The sequence below is a fragment of the Nannospalax galili genome, unplaced genomic scaffold, assembly GCF_000622305.1.
Source record: "Nannospalax galili isolate Female #2095 unplaced genomic scaffold, S.galili_v1.0 scaffold162, whole genome shotgun sequence".
Taxonomy (NCBI): Eukaryota; Metazoa; Chordata; class Mammalia; order Rodentia; family Spalacidae; genus Nannospalax; species Nannospalax galili.
In genome coordinates, this window is record NW_008350388.1 from 136,652 (window position 1) to 151,943 (window position 15,292).

The window sequence follows — 15,292 nt, forward strand, 5'->3', positions numbered from 1 at the left end:
TGTCTGCCTCTTTCCAAATGTGCGTTTTGTCACCTTGTCCAGTACTATAGAACAAGAAAAACAGAGGGTCCACCACATCCACCAGGGTCATGCTGGCCTTTGCAAAAAGGTAGGTCAGAAAAGGAACCCAAGCAAATCCCGTAACTAAACCACATACTGGGTCTTGGGTTTGGGTTTGGACACTGACCAGCAAACTGGAGCCGCCACCTCAAGGCAAATGTCACAGCAAAGTGGCACCAGGAACAAACATAACATAATTAACTACAGGCCAGAGAAACACTCATCTCTCTGGATCGACCAACCTGGCCTTTGACTCCAAACAGAAAGTAAGTAACTGAGGGTTTGGCCTTGCACACTCATCTCCTGGTGACCATCCTGCAGCCCTGTTCATTTCCTCCCTTGTGTCTGAACTCCTGCAGCCCATCCCCACTTCACTGTCTTCAGCATCTGTCCTCAGGGTGCTGCTCCTATTTGGGGTAGGGCAGTGCCCTGCAGAGGTATTGAGCACATCATAGGTGCTGCCTCTGCTCACTAGAGCTGCAGCCGTCCTCTGGTCATTATGACAACAAGCACTTCAGACCACACCCTCCAAAGAGGGCAGGATGTCTCTGGTGCTGATTCAACACTTACCATCTTGCACCGTCTCCACCAGCTGTCCCAGGCATTCCTGCTAACTCAGATGTAGCCTCTTTACTGCAGACATGAGGGCTCATGAGCTGAATAAACTCATTTAGCTCTTTCATGGACTCCTTGCTATAAGCTCCACAGGAGCAGTCACTGGTTGGATGTCTATCTACAGAGCACTAATTGTACTGTGCATCAAACATACACTTTGTGTTGGACCTTTTCATTTCCTGTATCCTTAAAACAACCTAGCAAAGTAGATGTTCTAAGGAAAAGTTACAACAAATCTTATAACTTGGAGGTTTAAGCTCCCTGCCCCTCAAATCTGGGGTGGCCATGGCCTGACCTGACAGACCTCTGGGAGAACTTTCTTTACCTGTCCAACCTGCTCTGGCTCCAGCTCTGGCCATATTAGAAGGTCATGTCCTTTCCTGGAGAAACCAACTTGTGGCAGGCAGGGTTCACAATAAGTATGAGCAGCCTGCTCTCTACTTCCAGGGAAGGCCTGCAGCAACAGCTACAGCAGCTGACTCCTCATAGAATTGCCCTCTGCCGATCAAGGCTTCGATGGGGACTATGGAGCATCCTCATTTCTCTGGATTCCTTGGCCAAGCTCTTTGATAAATGCCTTCTTTCCCCATCTCCATCCTATTCATTCATTTGGGTACTCACCGTGGGACCAGGCACTGGGGATGCAGGGACAGAAGGGTAGGCCTAGTTCCTATTCTCTCAGACTTAGTCTATGGAGGAGAGACACATTAAGTTACTTACAGTTAGTTATGGTTTTAAATAGATGCTAATGATGTACCAGCAGGTGCCTGCTGCCCCTTCCTGGTTGAGGATTTGTTCTGTTTCTTTGAGATAATTTGGCTTCTCCGTGCATTAGGTCTTTGAAGTGTTCATGTTAAGTTCATTCTCAAAGGACCATCTAATTTCCATATGCTGGGTCTCCTCACTGCCAACCAAGTGCTTGTCCTCACTTTATTGATATGATCATTAAGAGTTGTTCCGGACCTCAGCTTTGGGCCAGAGTGGGAATGGGAGCCATATGTAAGGCCAGTAGGCTTTTCATAACTCTCCCTCCCTTGTATACATGTCGATAAGTTCCATATCTATGGAAATTTTTCCATAAAATGGAGCATGAGTGTTTTCTGCTTCCCAGAGGGTAACGGAGGCTCACAGGAGGCTGTGGGCACAAAGTTCATAGCCTATAGCACCTGGCATGCAGAGAGGTAAATGGGGCCTGCTAATCAGGACTCTGTTTTTCTGACCACAAAAGAGGAGTCAGACTGGAGAACTTGAAGAAGTTGTTAATTTGAAGATCCAGCTTTTTTCTTCAAAGCCACTAAGAATATGTTTGAATAGAGATTATCCAGACTCTCTCCACAGTAGCTCCATGTAGCCTTCTTCATTTTTAGACACCACAGGGAAACATAAGCTAGGAACCAGCCGGGGCTGGAAACAGCATCTGTCTGTGCCTGGTGCCCTTCTTGCTGCTGGGAAGGCCCCACCTGTAGCAGGAAGACCGCTTCTTAGGACTGAATGTGAGGTTGACTCTTGTATCTTTTGACCCTGGGTAGAGACATAGCTTTTACCACTCCTCCAAAGTTTATAGATGTGGAAACTCAGGGGACCAAAGAGAAGTTCTACAGCCAAAAATCACAGTCATATTCTTTCAGATATAACAGGTCAAAGAAAAAGCTTGTTGTCTCTGACATGTCCTATCAGAGCACCTAAGAAACCGACTGAGCACAATTCCAAATGTTGAATGTTAGCTCCAGGGTGCTTTTGGTGCTTTTAACTAATGAGCAGACACCCTGTTTGTAATAATAGCCCATTTGCCATCATTATCTACTGATAACTAAGATTTTTTTTTATTGATAGGCAATAACTGTACTCAAATAATAAAAATGCATTAAGAAACTAAGAAAAATGTACCACAGTGGTATTTCTAGATAAACATTTCGAGCTGTTTTAGTTCCTGTGAGTTAGGAACTAACTGGCTGTCCATCATAGAAGGGCATTGGTGGAAAGGCCTTCCGAAATCATGTGGTTTGCATTCAAGGTGGCCAGGGGTGGGGAAGCGGGGTCAGCCCTAGAATTTCAAGCTCCCTGGCATCTGGTGCCCATGTTTCCTTTGTGCTTGTGTGTGTGTGGACCAGGCCACGTGTGCCTGATTAGTCCAGATTATTAACTACATTCTCACACCCAGTGAAAGATGCTGTACAGTCCCAATTTCATCACAAGAAAATCATAAAAACAGGAAAAAAAGTCGCCCATGTGTTCTTGTACCTCCTTTGCAGGGCAAGCATCTGGCAGGTGGCCTTATCTTCTTGGGTGTGTTTTCTGGCTTTCATGCAGCTTCCCATCCACCCCCTAGTTTCGTGGCTCACCCTGACTCACCTCCCTCTGTGGCCTCAAAACATTGTGCTTGGTTCTTTTTTGTTTTTTGTTTTTTGTTTTTGTTTTGTTTTTTTACCTGAATTGAGCATTGAGTTTGGTTCCTGACATCAGTTGACCAATGCTAACAGACCAATCTTATGAGAGGCTTCACCATCTGTATTTTGTCATTTGTGCATTCTGTCATTTTAGCCCTAGTGAACTAAAAGCCCTAATGGAGAACACATTAGTGCCACTGAATCTTCACCCAAATGCTTTGCTTTTACTTTGCTGTGTAGACTCTGTGACCCCACCCACGTCTCCCAAGTTCATTCCTCTTTCTACTCATTGACTACTTGGACTTTCAGGCACTACTGCTGTACAGCAGAATTCATTTATGCTGTCACAGAGCACCTACTGTGTGCCAGGCATTGTTCAAGACAGTGGGAATACAGTAATGCATGTGAAAATGTCTGTCTCATGGAGTCTAAACACATATAAGCTGTAGACAAAGTTACTATCAGACAAAAGAGTGAACAGTTGAGGTCTTCTGTGGACAGGTAGAGCCCAGAAGTTCAGTGACTTCAGACAGATGGGTGGAGGAGTGCTCCCCAGTGCAGGTGCCTCTGCAACTAGGTGTATGAAACCTTAAGGACATAGAAATGTTCAAGACTGTGGACTTCCAAGAATGTCTGAGGATAGGCCATCTTCTTGCATGGTTGACACTGCCTGCCACATTGAGAAAGTCCAGCAGAGTTCAAGCTGAAAACCGGCTTCTGAGTATTCCACATTGTCAAAGGAGCAGGAGGAAGAGAATTCTGGAATGAGCTCTGCCAGGAGACTGGTCCCGGGATGGTCCCAGCTGTCACAGGTCCCTCCCTCAGCCTCCATTTCCTTATCCATTCACTGGGGCTGGCTTCTCAAGGGTCCTTTGAGCTCCTGAGGTGGTTTTTGTCCCTATCTGCACTGCTGATGTGGTATTGGTGAGTCTTGTTGAATAAGGGACTTTATGAACAAGACATGTAGTTCATACTCCCCACCTGTCAGCAGTCAGTGACTTCTCGAGCTTCCGCCTGAACAATTACTGAGCAATTGAGCTTTTTAGACTTTGAGATTTCAAGATGTGCACAGATCAGGTGAGTCTTGGAAGCTTCATTTCATGCAGTTTTCTGGTGTGAGTCATGGAATAGGGGCTTATTCCACCTGAGCTTGAGAACAATATGAAATGTTTATAGAGCCCGAGAAAGCTACCAGGTTTGTACTATGCTGATGTGAACATGGTCCCCAAGATGATTTCTAGAATTCCCACTAAAAGCAGGTGACCCTGGTTATTTGACAACTGCCCCCAGTTTCAAGCTCAGCTTCCCTGCCTTGATGGATCCAGAAAGCTATTTGAAAGAAGAGTGTCTTCCCTTAGGATGTGTGGAGAATGTAGCTAAAAGTTTGTACGGATATGCTAAATGGGTAGCAAAGCTGGAACCTGAGTATTACACATGGTGTGCCAGGCTGTTTTCTAAGTGCCCTCCGTCTGTGCACCCATCTTCTCCCAAGGACTTGGTACGGTAGGTGCTTAACATTACCATTTTGCTTGAGGAGGCTGGCACAGAGTAGGGCTTAGTGACCTTCTGAGCTAATGAGAGCAAGGGTGAAGGTTGGACTGCACATGCTTGTGTTCCCTGATGTGTGGTACAGCTTAACCCACAGAGCTAGCACCAAGTGCACACTTAAGCCCCAAGTGTATTTCCCTTCACCACCACGCCTTTGGGGTTGGGCTTGCTGGCTCAGGACCAGTGGTATGAAGACAGTGCTGGCTACTGTGCATGAGGGTAGTGGTAGAGCTGGACAGTCAGGACCACCAAGGCTCTTGTGTTTATGGATACCACACAGGGACCACTTCCTGGAGACTGGTGAAGGCTGCTGATTTTTACTGTATGATATTAAGTATGCCAAGAGCAATTGCAGGCAGCTGTGGATGGACTCTCCACGCCCTCCTCATACTGAGGTGAACCCCAGGTCTAATGTATGACAGGCAAGTGCTCAACCCCTGAACTATATCCCCAGCCCTATTTGTTTTTATTTATTTATTTTTGCTTTAGGCAAGGTCTTGCTAAATTTCCCACACTGGCCTCACTCAAAATGCTACTGAATAGTGAGTGATGATTAGGGAGCTGATCTAGGTAGAATCATACCCATTTTGGGTATTTGTTGTCTTTTGTCTGAGGAGATCTGTAAAGAAGGGAAGGTATGAACATTACTGTTGTGATAATGGAGTTCTACACACTTGAGCCTTCTAGTATCTTCCAGTATCTTCCACACTGAACCCAGGTTGGTTAATGTCCCCTCTCCTGACTCCAAGCATTGGGAAGGGATTTAGGTACTTCCTTTTTAAAAAAATATTTTCATTTTATGTGTATGAGTGTTATGCCTGCATGTAAGTAAGTGCACCCATGTTGTGCAATGCCCACAGAGGACAGAAGAGGCCGTCAGATCCCCTGGAACTGGAGTTACGGACAGTCGCTAGCTGTCATGTGGGTGCTGGGATTCGAACCCAGGTCTTCTGCAAGAATAGTCAGTGTTCTTAACCACTGAGCCATCTCTCCAGCCCCTGGATTTAGGTACTTCTAAGGGTGATTTCCCAAGTCTAGACCCAGTGCATGAAACTAATGTGTCATTTTGAGACAGTGTCCAGCATTTCCGTGAGAGGATCACTGTTCACAGCACAAAATGTTTTCCCTTCCGAAGATGAGTGACAGGGCTTTTGAAACACAGAACTTTATTTTTTTAATTTTTTATTGAATTTTTGTGTATTTCATACAGAAAATCATCTTTATGTCCCCTTCCCCTTTGGCACCCTCCCGTAGCCCCCCCCCCCAATGGAGTTTATACATTCTGTCATTTGTATTAAGGGCTATCATGTAAAGTTAGTGTCCTCAGATGTCCCTCAGTGTGAGTGCTTCCTCCGGGATCTAGTCAGCCTATCTAGAGTCCCTCCCTTTAAGAAGTTCAGCTCTTTCAACTAAGATTGGGGCCTCCTGATGTTCGTTTCCAAAGTTCTGTGCTGAGTTTTTGCTTAAGTTTGCATGGGTCTTGTGCATGCTGACACCATTGTAGGTTTATATGAGAAGGGTCCCAGGTGCCTGTAGGACTATTTCCATATAGTCATGCACCTCCTCTCTGGCTCTTACAGTATTTCCACCCCCTTTTCCACAATGGTCCCTGAGCCCTGGGTGGGTGGACTTACCTTTATTTTAAATTATTTTAAATTATGTGTATAGGGGAGAAGTATGTGCATATGAGTGCAGGAGCCTGTGGAGGCCAGAGGCATTTGGAGCCCCTGGAGCTGGAGTTACAAGCAGTCATGAACTGCTTGACATGTATGCTGGGAACCAAACTTAGGCCCTTGTGCTTATAACTGCTGAGCCATCTCTATACCTCCCCCTCCCCACAGCCTTCTTAGCAATTTGACTTATATGGTTGCTTGCATATAACACTTCAGAAAAATCTTACATTAGAAAAAGAATAAGAGAGATACTTCTGATAGCGCCTTAATTCTGGGCTTTTATGTTAGGAACTCAAGGTCTTATCTGCAGTTTGACACCCTCCATACACCCCATAGTAGCTCTGCAGGGCACAGGTGTGGGGTACAGGGTAGTAGTGTATGATCAGTGTCCTGAGTAGCACATGTCAGAATCCTTTCATAGTCAAGGTAGGGTGGAAGCTTTTCAACATGTCATAGGCTCTCCATTGAAAGACTAAAACCAGCACAGACACCAGGAACAGGCAGTGAGAGGCAGTACAACCAGGGGCACACATGTGTACCCCAGGATCTATTATTGCCCTTCTCATGGGGTCCCCAGGCTTGCTGGAACTCCTATTCCCCCTGTCCCCCGTGTGACTTACTACTTCCTCCTGGTTTCCCATGAGTACTTATCCCCTGGCAGAACCCAGGCCCCTTCTGGAGATCTGGGAGATGTTTTTAGCTGTTCTGAATATTGCAAGACAGCCCGTGTTCTCTGCTACAGTGGTTCAGTAAAGACTCCACTTGTGCCCAAACTGAACCTGGAGAAGCCAGTGAAGAACTCTAGCCCTGGGCTTAAGAGATGACTCAGCAGTTAAGATCACTTGCTGCCCTTCCAGAAGACCCAGGTTCAATTCCCAGCACCCACATGGCAGCTAAACAACTGTAATTCCAGTTCCAGGGGATCCAACACCCTCTTCTGGCCTCTGCAGGCCATTGCATGCATATGGTGCACTTAAATACATGCAGGAAAAACACTCATGCACGTAAAAAAAATAAAATATTAAAAAAAAATAACTCCAACCCAAGAAGGAACTCGGCCCCTGAGCCAGCGTCATCCTCAGAAGGAGTCCTCATGGCAGTGAGGGTCCCTAAGAAGTCCTACCCACATGGTATGTTAACCTTAAAGACAGTTTCTAATCAGATTCCATAGTCATCCAGGTACCTTGCGGTCTAAACACCAGGGGCTGTATTCCCATGGGCTCTGCTGAGCCCAGCAACAAGTAGCATCATCTGTCCATCTGCAGCTGAGTAGCCTTGGACTTGAGGTGGTGTCAGGGAGGGCCGGCCCCACTCTCCCCACTCAGCTCTTCATTCAGTACCCATGCTGCCTGCTCATCCAGACTCATATCAGTGCTGTCTCTACTGTGTGACTGAAGTCATGGACTCAGAGCCCTTGTGGCCCTCCCTAGTGCTGCTGCACTTGTCTTCCTGTCTCTGTTAATCAAAGACGTCTCTCTTCACTGTGGCAAAATATCTGATGTAAATAACTTAAAGGAAGATTTATTTTTTCTCATGCATTCAGAGAGTTGAGACTGAGATACTTGGCTCTATTGATCTAGGCCCATGGTAAGGCAGAACATCAGGGTAACATGTAGTAGGGGAACTTCTTCACCTCATGGAGGACAGGGAGGGACCAGGGGCATACTATAATGTATACCCTGGACTCACCCCCAGTGACCTCCCTCCAGATAGGTCCTACCACCCAAAGTTTACAGAACCTCCCAAAATAGTACCACCACCCAGGGAACAATGCCACAATACAAGAACCCACCCCCAGCACCTCATCCCAAGGCGCTAAGAGTCTATGTCTGGTACCTTTGCTAAGTGGTAGCACTTCTTTTTAACTTGTGGGTGTGGATTTCAAGCACTGTGCCTGATGCACTGTCGACACACTGCTTTCATCTGTTAAATAAATGAGAGCATGTTTTCCAGGGCTATATTTTCAGTCTTTGGGGAATTGCTAATTTCATGAGGAAGCATAGCATTTTCCCGACAAATACGATCAGACTGTACTTTTGCAAGAGCAGTATACTTTTCAGGAGCCCTTGACTTGGTACTTGGTCTTTGTAGTCATCTCCAGAAGAATGATGGAGCCAGACAGATGACCATAAGGAAAGGCCTGAAAGAGGCTAACAGGGTGATCTGACTTGGACCCCAAGTGGCTTTGTTATACCCACAGTGAAAGTTGCTAAGCCTAAAGTGACAGGGCTTTCAGCTGCACCCAGATGTACCTCATAAGTCCAACTAGGCCCCTCCGCTGTGCTCACTAGCCAGGTGATCCATTAGTCGCACATCCGGAAAGATTGCATTTGGCCTCGGGAAAGCAAGTCTCCCATGCTGTGCATTTTCTATGCTGCTTGCAAATACAGTCTGAAAATTAAATCCAAGAATCCCAAAAGGCCTTTTGCTAAGGTCACATGTGGCTGCTGTTGTCTTTGCCTGGGCCCCTCACCTTCTGTCAGTTCAGGTTGTCTGAATGTCTCCAAAACACAAATGGAGATAGCGCACAGCCTCATTTGAGCAGATCAGCATGATTTTCCTTTGGTGTCCTGTTTCTGTAAAGCAAGGGGCATATCTGGGTGGGATTCAGCATAGTCAGAAGAGGGCAATTTTCTAAGGTCGGTGTGGTGGAGAGGGTAAACCTCATCTTGTCCCTGAAGCCCCTGCCTTGGTCCTCCTTTCATCACCCACACACTCTAGTCACTTCCTAGTCCTTCGTGAAGCTCAGCACTGCCATCTCTAATTAGGTACATGTGTTAAGAAGACAGAGGACTTACTGGCTTATTTGGATTGAAGACAGCCTATGAGTTGTGCCCACACCTTTCAGATCATCCAGGTGTGAGCTCAACGTTACTAACAGTTACTAGGAGTGGTTTATACCTCGCACAGCAGCCTGCAGGCAGAGCTCAAGGAACAAAACACTTCTGAGGTTATGGAAACCCTTCCAGAACATAAAGGCATTATTGCCACTTCTAGAGTAATTCTGAGGTCATTCATAAAGAGTGCTTGAAATGGAAGATAATTCCAGTAATGCAAGTTCCAGTGAGCTCAATAAAAGGGGCATCCTCAGCTCAAATGAGCGGCTTTGAGAACACAAAGGAATTCAGGGGCCATCTAGTTCTGCAGTTCTTACTTTTTAAACTTGAAGCTTGTTATTCTACCAGAGCTCCAATACCCAAAGTAGTTAACCACAAAACTGCTCCAGGGAGTTGAAGACAAGGAAAGAAGTCCACTCCTCCCTCCCACCCCCCTTAGGTAAAGCACAGTCCTTTCTTATCCATCTTTGGGATCTGTGTTAGTGGGCACCCAAAGCCAGGCAAAGCATTGGCCTGTGGAGAGAGCTGACAGATCCTTACCTCAATTTAAACCTCAATAAAGCGGGCCATAGTGTCCACCTCAGGGAGCTCTGAAAGTGATGAAGTACCACGTGGGACAGCTTGGGCAGCTGCCACATTGTGTGGATACTTGGGCACATGGGTGGCAGGTCCATTTCTGTACAGTCACAGAAGGGCTCCCACTTGACTCTCAGCGAGTTAGCCAGTGGTATGGTTTGACAGTGGTTTCTTCTTCTAATTTGCTTTTCTTTTCCTTAGTGGTACAAACATATTAAAGAATTTTAGAAAATACATAAAATAAAAATATGCAGAGCCAATCCTCCTCAACAAAGTCACTGTTAGCATTTTGGCCCATTTTCTTCTAATCATTTTTCTACTGTCCTCATCACACACACCCCCGCCCCACCCCACCCCCAGCATGTATGTGTATGGAGCATGACAGGAGGTGATTTGATCTTTCTTGCCAGACCCCACCTTTTCCACACTGGTAGAAGACCATCATGGAGAAAGGCAACAGATGTGGTAACATCAAATCTCATCTCTGTAAGCATTCCTGTCAGATGAGGCTTCTAAATTGTACCAGCTCTGGAAGAGTCCCAGTCTTAAGTCAGCTCCTCATCCCTTAGTGAGCAGTTGTCAAGGCCTTTATTCCCGTTAGTCTTTGCCTTCCATGCTCTGGCATGGACTTGTGGTTGGACTTGGAGACCCTCTGCACAGAAAAAAGGATTGGAGGCAGCTTTCTCTGCTCTCCCTTACTTAGTAAGTGTCGTATTGGGCCCCTCCACCCAGAACCGCTCTCCTCTCACCCTCCAGCCCCTGGCCTTTCTGCCTGGGCTGCTGTGCTTCCACCATGGGACCAGGAGTAGAAAATCTCAGTGCTATGAAAGGATTTATGTGATTAGGGAAAAGACTTCTAGAGTCCAGAGATGGAAAAGGAAGATCAGAGAGAAAGGTGGAATAATGCGAACTTGACCTTTAAACTGTTCCCAAGGGTCAGTCCCAAGCAGGGAAACCGAGGAAGGGAGGGAGGGGAGAGGAGAAACAAAGAGTTCTTCCTATGTCTTTATCCTCATACCCACCCTCTGGTCTTTTGCTCAGCTATGGCCACAGCTCTTGATCATACTTTGGGGCTAATTCAGTTACATTAGAGGCTGAAAGGGTGTTGTGTGCTGATCCCCACACAACATATAACACAGCATCCATGAGGAGATGCATTCTGAATTCCAGACTGCCAGCTCAAAAAGTTTTAGAGCATAATCCACTAGTGAGAGAGAGGCTACAGGCAGTGCATTATGGGTTTGTCCCAGGATTGTCCCTGTGCATAAAGGAATTGGCACCTGTGCCCAGGTGTTTTTTTATTTCCTAAAATATTTGGACATCAGAGGGTATTTCTGCCTATGCATCTAACCAGAAGAAAGTAGGAGTGACCCAGTTGATTTGCTGTTGGGGGTCTTGTGAAACAAAGAAGCTAGATGATTCCAGAAAAAAACAGTTTCTGTGATATGTGGGCACAGACCCGTCTTGATTGATAGTCACTGGGTTTGAGTCCTGCACACTCAGCAGGCAGGGCTCGCCTAGTGGAGTGCAAGGTGTCTCTGGAGGTGCTTCTAAGTTGTCAACAGCTTCCACATGGTGTTTGTGTCCTTAGCTTTTGGCATGGGACCTCAAATGAGGTCATCTACTTGGGTCCATTTCCTGAGCATTGATCATTTTGTGACAGGGAATAGCTTCTTCTATTCTTAGCCTTCAAGCCTAAATGTACCCTGCCTGGCCCCAGGCCCACCCCACCCTCTTTCCCCAGAAGCATCTCTTTTCGTTGTGGAAAATTACACATTCACAAACTGAGTTTCTTTCCTAACACCAAGCATATTCCCACACAGCAACCAATTCTGGAATGATCTCATGGGTGAATCATGCCATTATCCGGCTGTTTATAGGAGCTGCCTTCAGAGAAAGATTTTGGCGTAAGCTCCATTAAGACCCCTTCATTGTCTGCCAGTCGCCCTTGTGGGGACGACTTATCCATGCAGTGCTGAGTCTGAGGGGCAGGATTTCTCAGCTAAAAGCTGCCTTTGATTTCAGTTTTTTTCCTGTCAGCTGTGGCCTTGTTCATTGACTTTGAACTTTGGTGGTATAACTCTGCCTCCCATACAAACAAGCAAAACTGATCCAAGATGTCCATTTCTCTGTGAAGAATCAGTGTGTCTGGTAGTTAGCTCTCTGTTACTTTAACAAATACTGGAGTTAATGAACTCCTAAAGAGAGAAAAAAAAAATATTTTTGTTTATGGTTTAGAAGTTTCAGTCTGGGCTGGGAGGATAGCTTAGTTAGTAAACTGCTTTCCACATGAGCATGAGGACCTGAGTTCAATCCCAGTACCCACATAAAAAGCCAGGCCCAGTGGTGCATGTTTGTAATCCCACTGCTGGGGAGATGGAAGATAGGGGGATTCCTGGGGCTCACTGGCCAGTCTAGCCTATTAGGTGGATTCCAAGCCAATAAGGCACTCTGTCTCAAAAACCAAGGGGGACAGCTCCTGAGGAACACTACCCAAGGTGGTCCTGTGGTCTCTACAGTGGTCTCCATTTACATGCACACACATGAACACATACACAAAGTTTGAGTTTGTTCTCTGTTGATCTATTTGCTTTGGGGGCCTGTGGTGAGAGAGAACATAATGGTAGGAGCACGTGTTGGAGCCTACTTCACGTACCTTATGTCTGGGATGTAAAAAAGAAGGGTTTCCCATATCCCTTTATAGGGCACGCCTCTTGACCTAAGACCTCCCACTAGGCCCCGCCCCCAAAGCCTCACAGTCTCTCAGTAGTGCTACAAGCTGGGGAGCAAGCCTTTAACATGTAGGACTTTGGAAAACATTCCAGATCCAAACTACAACAGGCCGCAAATGGAGCTTCTTTCAGTTAAGTACCTGTGTCCTGGAGTTCTGGTGGGTATGTGATCTCTTAATTAAGATTAGTCATAAGTGATATTTTCTTCCATAATCCAGCTTTCACGCTTTGCTTTCTCTCAGACTCTGTTCTTTATAAAGGGTCTAGAAAACCCGTTAATATTTAATTAGCTCTTAAATTATTTACACATCAAAGTGTTTGTGTTAATATTATTGTCCTTTAAAGAGCAAGTGCCCAGTGGTGCTCTCAGCTGGGTTTAGGAGCCTAAGCTTAGGCATCATTAGAGACTTCATTGTTAGAAGTCAGGACAGCCCCATCTTAAAAGCAGAAAGCCCTGGAAAGTGCTTAATTGGATCACATACATTTCTAATCTATTTCCCGAGTAATTATTCAATTATGCATTTTTAAAATATTGTTTATCTGCATGATGGGTGGGGTGTGTGCCATGGCACGTACGTGGAAGTCAGAGGACAACTGTGTGGCGTGATTCTCTGTTTCAACCCTTATGTGAGTTCTGGGGATCAAACTCAGTTTGCCAGGTTCTCAGAGCAAGTACTTTTACCCACTGAACCATCTCATCAGGCCTCAATCATATTTTTAAGAGTAAATACTGGTTTATTATGCTTCCCAAGAAAGGACCTTGAACTTTTTATCTAATAGGGAATCCTGTTTTCCCATCAAGATCAATTCTGTGCATTACTGTCCTAGTGAGTAGCCAGATAGGCCTTTATTTTAGAAAATCATTTTGCTTTTTATAAAGATGAAATCAGGACTTGGCCGTGCAGTGGTTAACAGCGAGTAGGTAATCCCTTTGAGTGCCATGGTAATCTAAGTTGGCAGTCAGCTTTGATCGAATGACTCTATGGTGGTAGAATCACATGTGTTTACCCTGGAGCAACCAAGGATAGGGTCTGGGGGCTTTCCTGCTGTGGAGCCACAGGCTTTTGAGGAGAATAGTATTGGATGAGTTGTGCTCTCCTGTGAAAGAAGCTGCATCCCTAAATGGATCAACCTGTTTTTCTGTTCTTCCTTGAGACTATAACTGCTATTTGGCTGTCTCCCCAAACATACTTTCATCTCTTTTTATAATTTCCCTTTATCTTGCCTCAGCCCCTCCCATTCCCTCACTGACCAGTTTCCAACACTTGTCTTTGTAAAGAAAGAAGACAAATCTTTGCGCTAGGTTTCCAAAGCACTGCCTACTGCCTCTGCAGAAGTTAACAAACTTGTATAGGGTGAGAACTGAGCTCATGTGGGAAAGTCAGTGTAAGCTGTGGCAGTACCTGGCGCTGAGGTAACAAGGAATCAGAACCTTAAGATGCCCGAGGTTCCTCTCCAGTGCTGTAGCTCCAGCTCCTGTGGAAGTAAGCTTTTCTCCTACAGTCTGGTGGACCATGTTTGCCTCTGGGTGCAACTGCTTTATTTAAACCTTAATACTTGATTTAGACAATACCGCAAGTGGAATTTGAACTTGCCTCATATTTTTTTTTATATTTTGTTTATTTTTCTTTTATGTATATGCGTGTATTGCCTGCATGTAGGTAAGTGCACCTGTGTCATGCAATGCCTGTGGAGGACAGAAGAGGCTGTCGGATCCCCTGGAGCTGGAGTTACAGACAGTTGATAGCTGCCATGTGGGTACTGGGATTTGAACCTGGGTCTTCTGCAAGAACAGTGTTCTTAACCGCTGAGCCATCTCTCCAGCCTGGCCTCTTATATTTTTAAAGAGAGATAGAGTATAAGTAAATTAATATTAACGCTAGATATATTTGGGGGGAAATCATCCTCTTGGCTTTTCAAAGAAAGTCTAACTTGAATTTGCTCTTAGTAATTCCATCCTGCTGATCCACATTCTCCAGCTTCATCTCCCATACTGGAGGGTTGATGCTGGCATGTGAACCCACAGATACTTTTATTTTCATAACTGTTTTATGAGAATTCAGAACAGTGATCTTAGAAAACATTGAGAATTTTATTACTACTCTCCTGGGACTTTTGTTTAATTTTTCACTGGCTTTTTTGGGGGGAGGGGAAAGGGGCTGGTCCTTGGAATTCGGTTCCTTTCTGCAAACAACTCCAGCCCTTCAGGCTTTGGAAGTGCAGACAGCAATGCCCATGTCTCAGTTGCTTTCTCTGCACTCACATGTAAAACCAAGGCAATTGTCTATAATATTAGGGAGCTCGCTGGAAAATTGCTGTTATTATGTTGGTCAGATATGGCTCCAAAAGGGTAATTTCCTGCAGTTCATGCTAATATCAGGTTTCAGAGATACTTATCAGAGCACTTAGCAGGAAAAAATCCAGCCCAAAGAAAATGGTCAGCATCTTTGTGATTTCAGATCCTGACTCTCTTATTACACATAAACTCAAGAGAAAAAAAAAGTGTTTGGGCTGGGGATGTAGCTCAGTTGGTAGAATACTTATCTACCATGCACAAAGCCGGGGGTTCAGTCCCTAGCACATAGACAGCAAAGCTTGGTGTTATATTTCTGTAATCCCAGCACTGGGGAGGTAGAGACAGAAGCATCAGAAGTTCAAGGTCATCTTTAGCTACATAGTGAGTTTCAGGGTCAGCCTGGGCTACAGGAGGATCTACCTAAATAAATATTCAATGTTTATTAGAATGGTCATAAATATGCTTTGTTTTCTGTGATGTGAGTATACGAGCACATGTGTGTATGCACGTACTCTTACCTCACACTTACCAAGATGCTAACCAAAGCCAGTGACAACCCAAGAGCATG

The 15,292-nt window shown here is 45.4% G+C and overlaps 1 protein-coding gene across 1 annotated transcript in view; it reads left to right on the top strand.

Moving 5' to 3' along the window:
- Cables1 (Cdk5 and Abl enzyme substrate 1) overlaps positions 1-15,292 on the top strand; it is a gene marked incomplete at its 5' end in the record, with an annotated part of 113,337 nt that overhangs the window by 73,038 nt on the left and 25,007 nt on the right. The gene's annotated exons all lie outside the window — the stretch shown is intronic.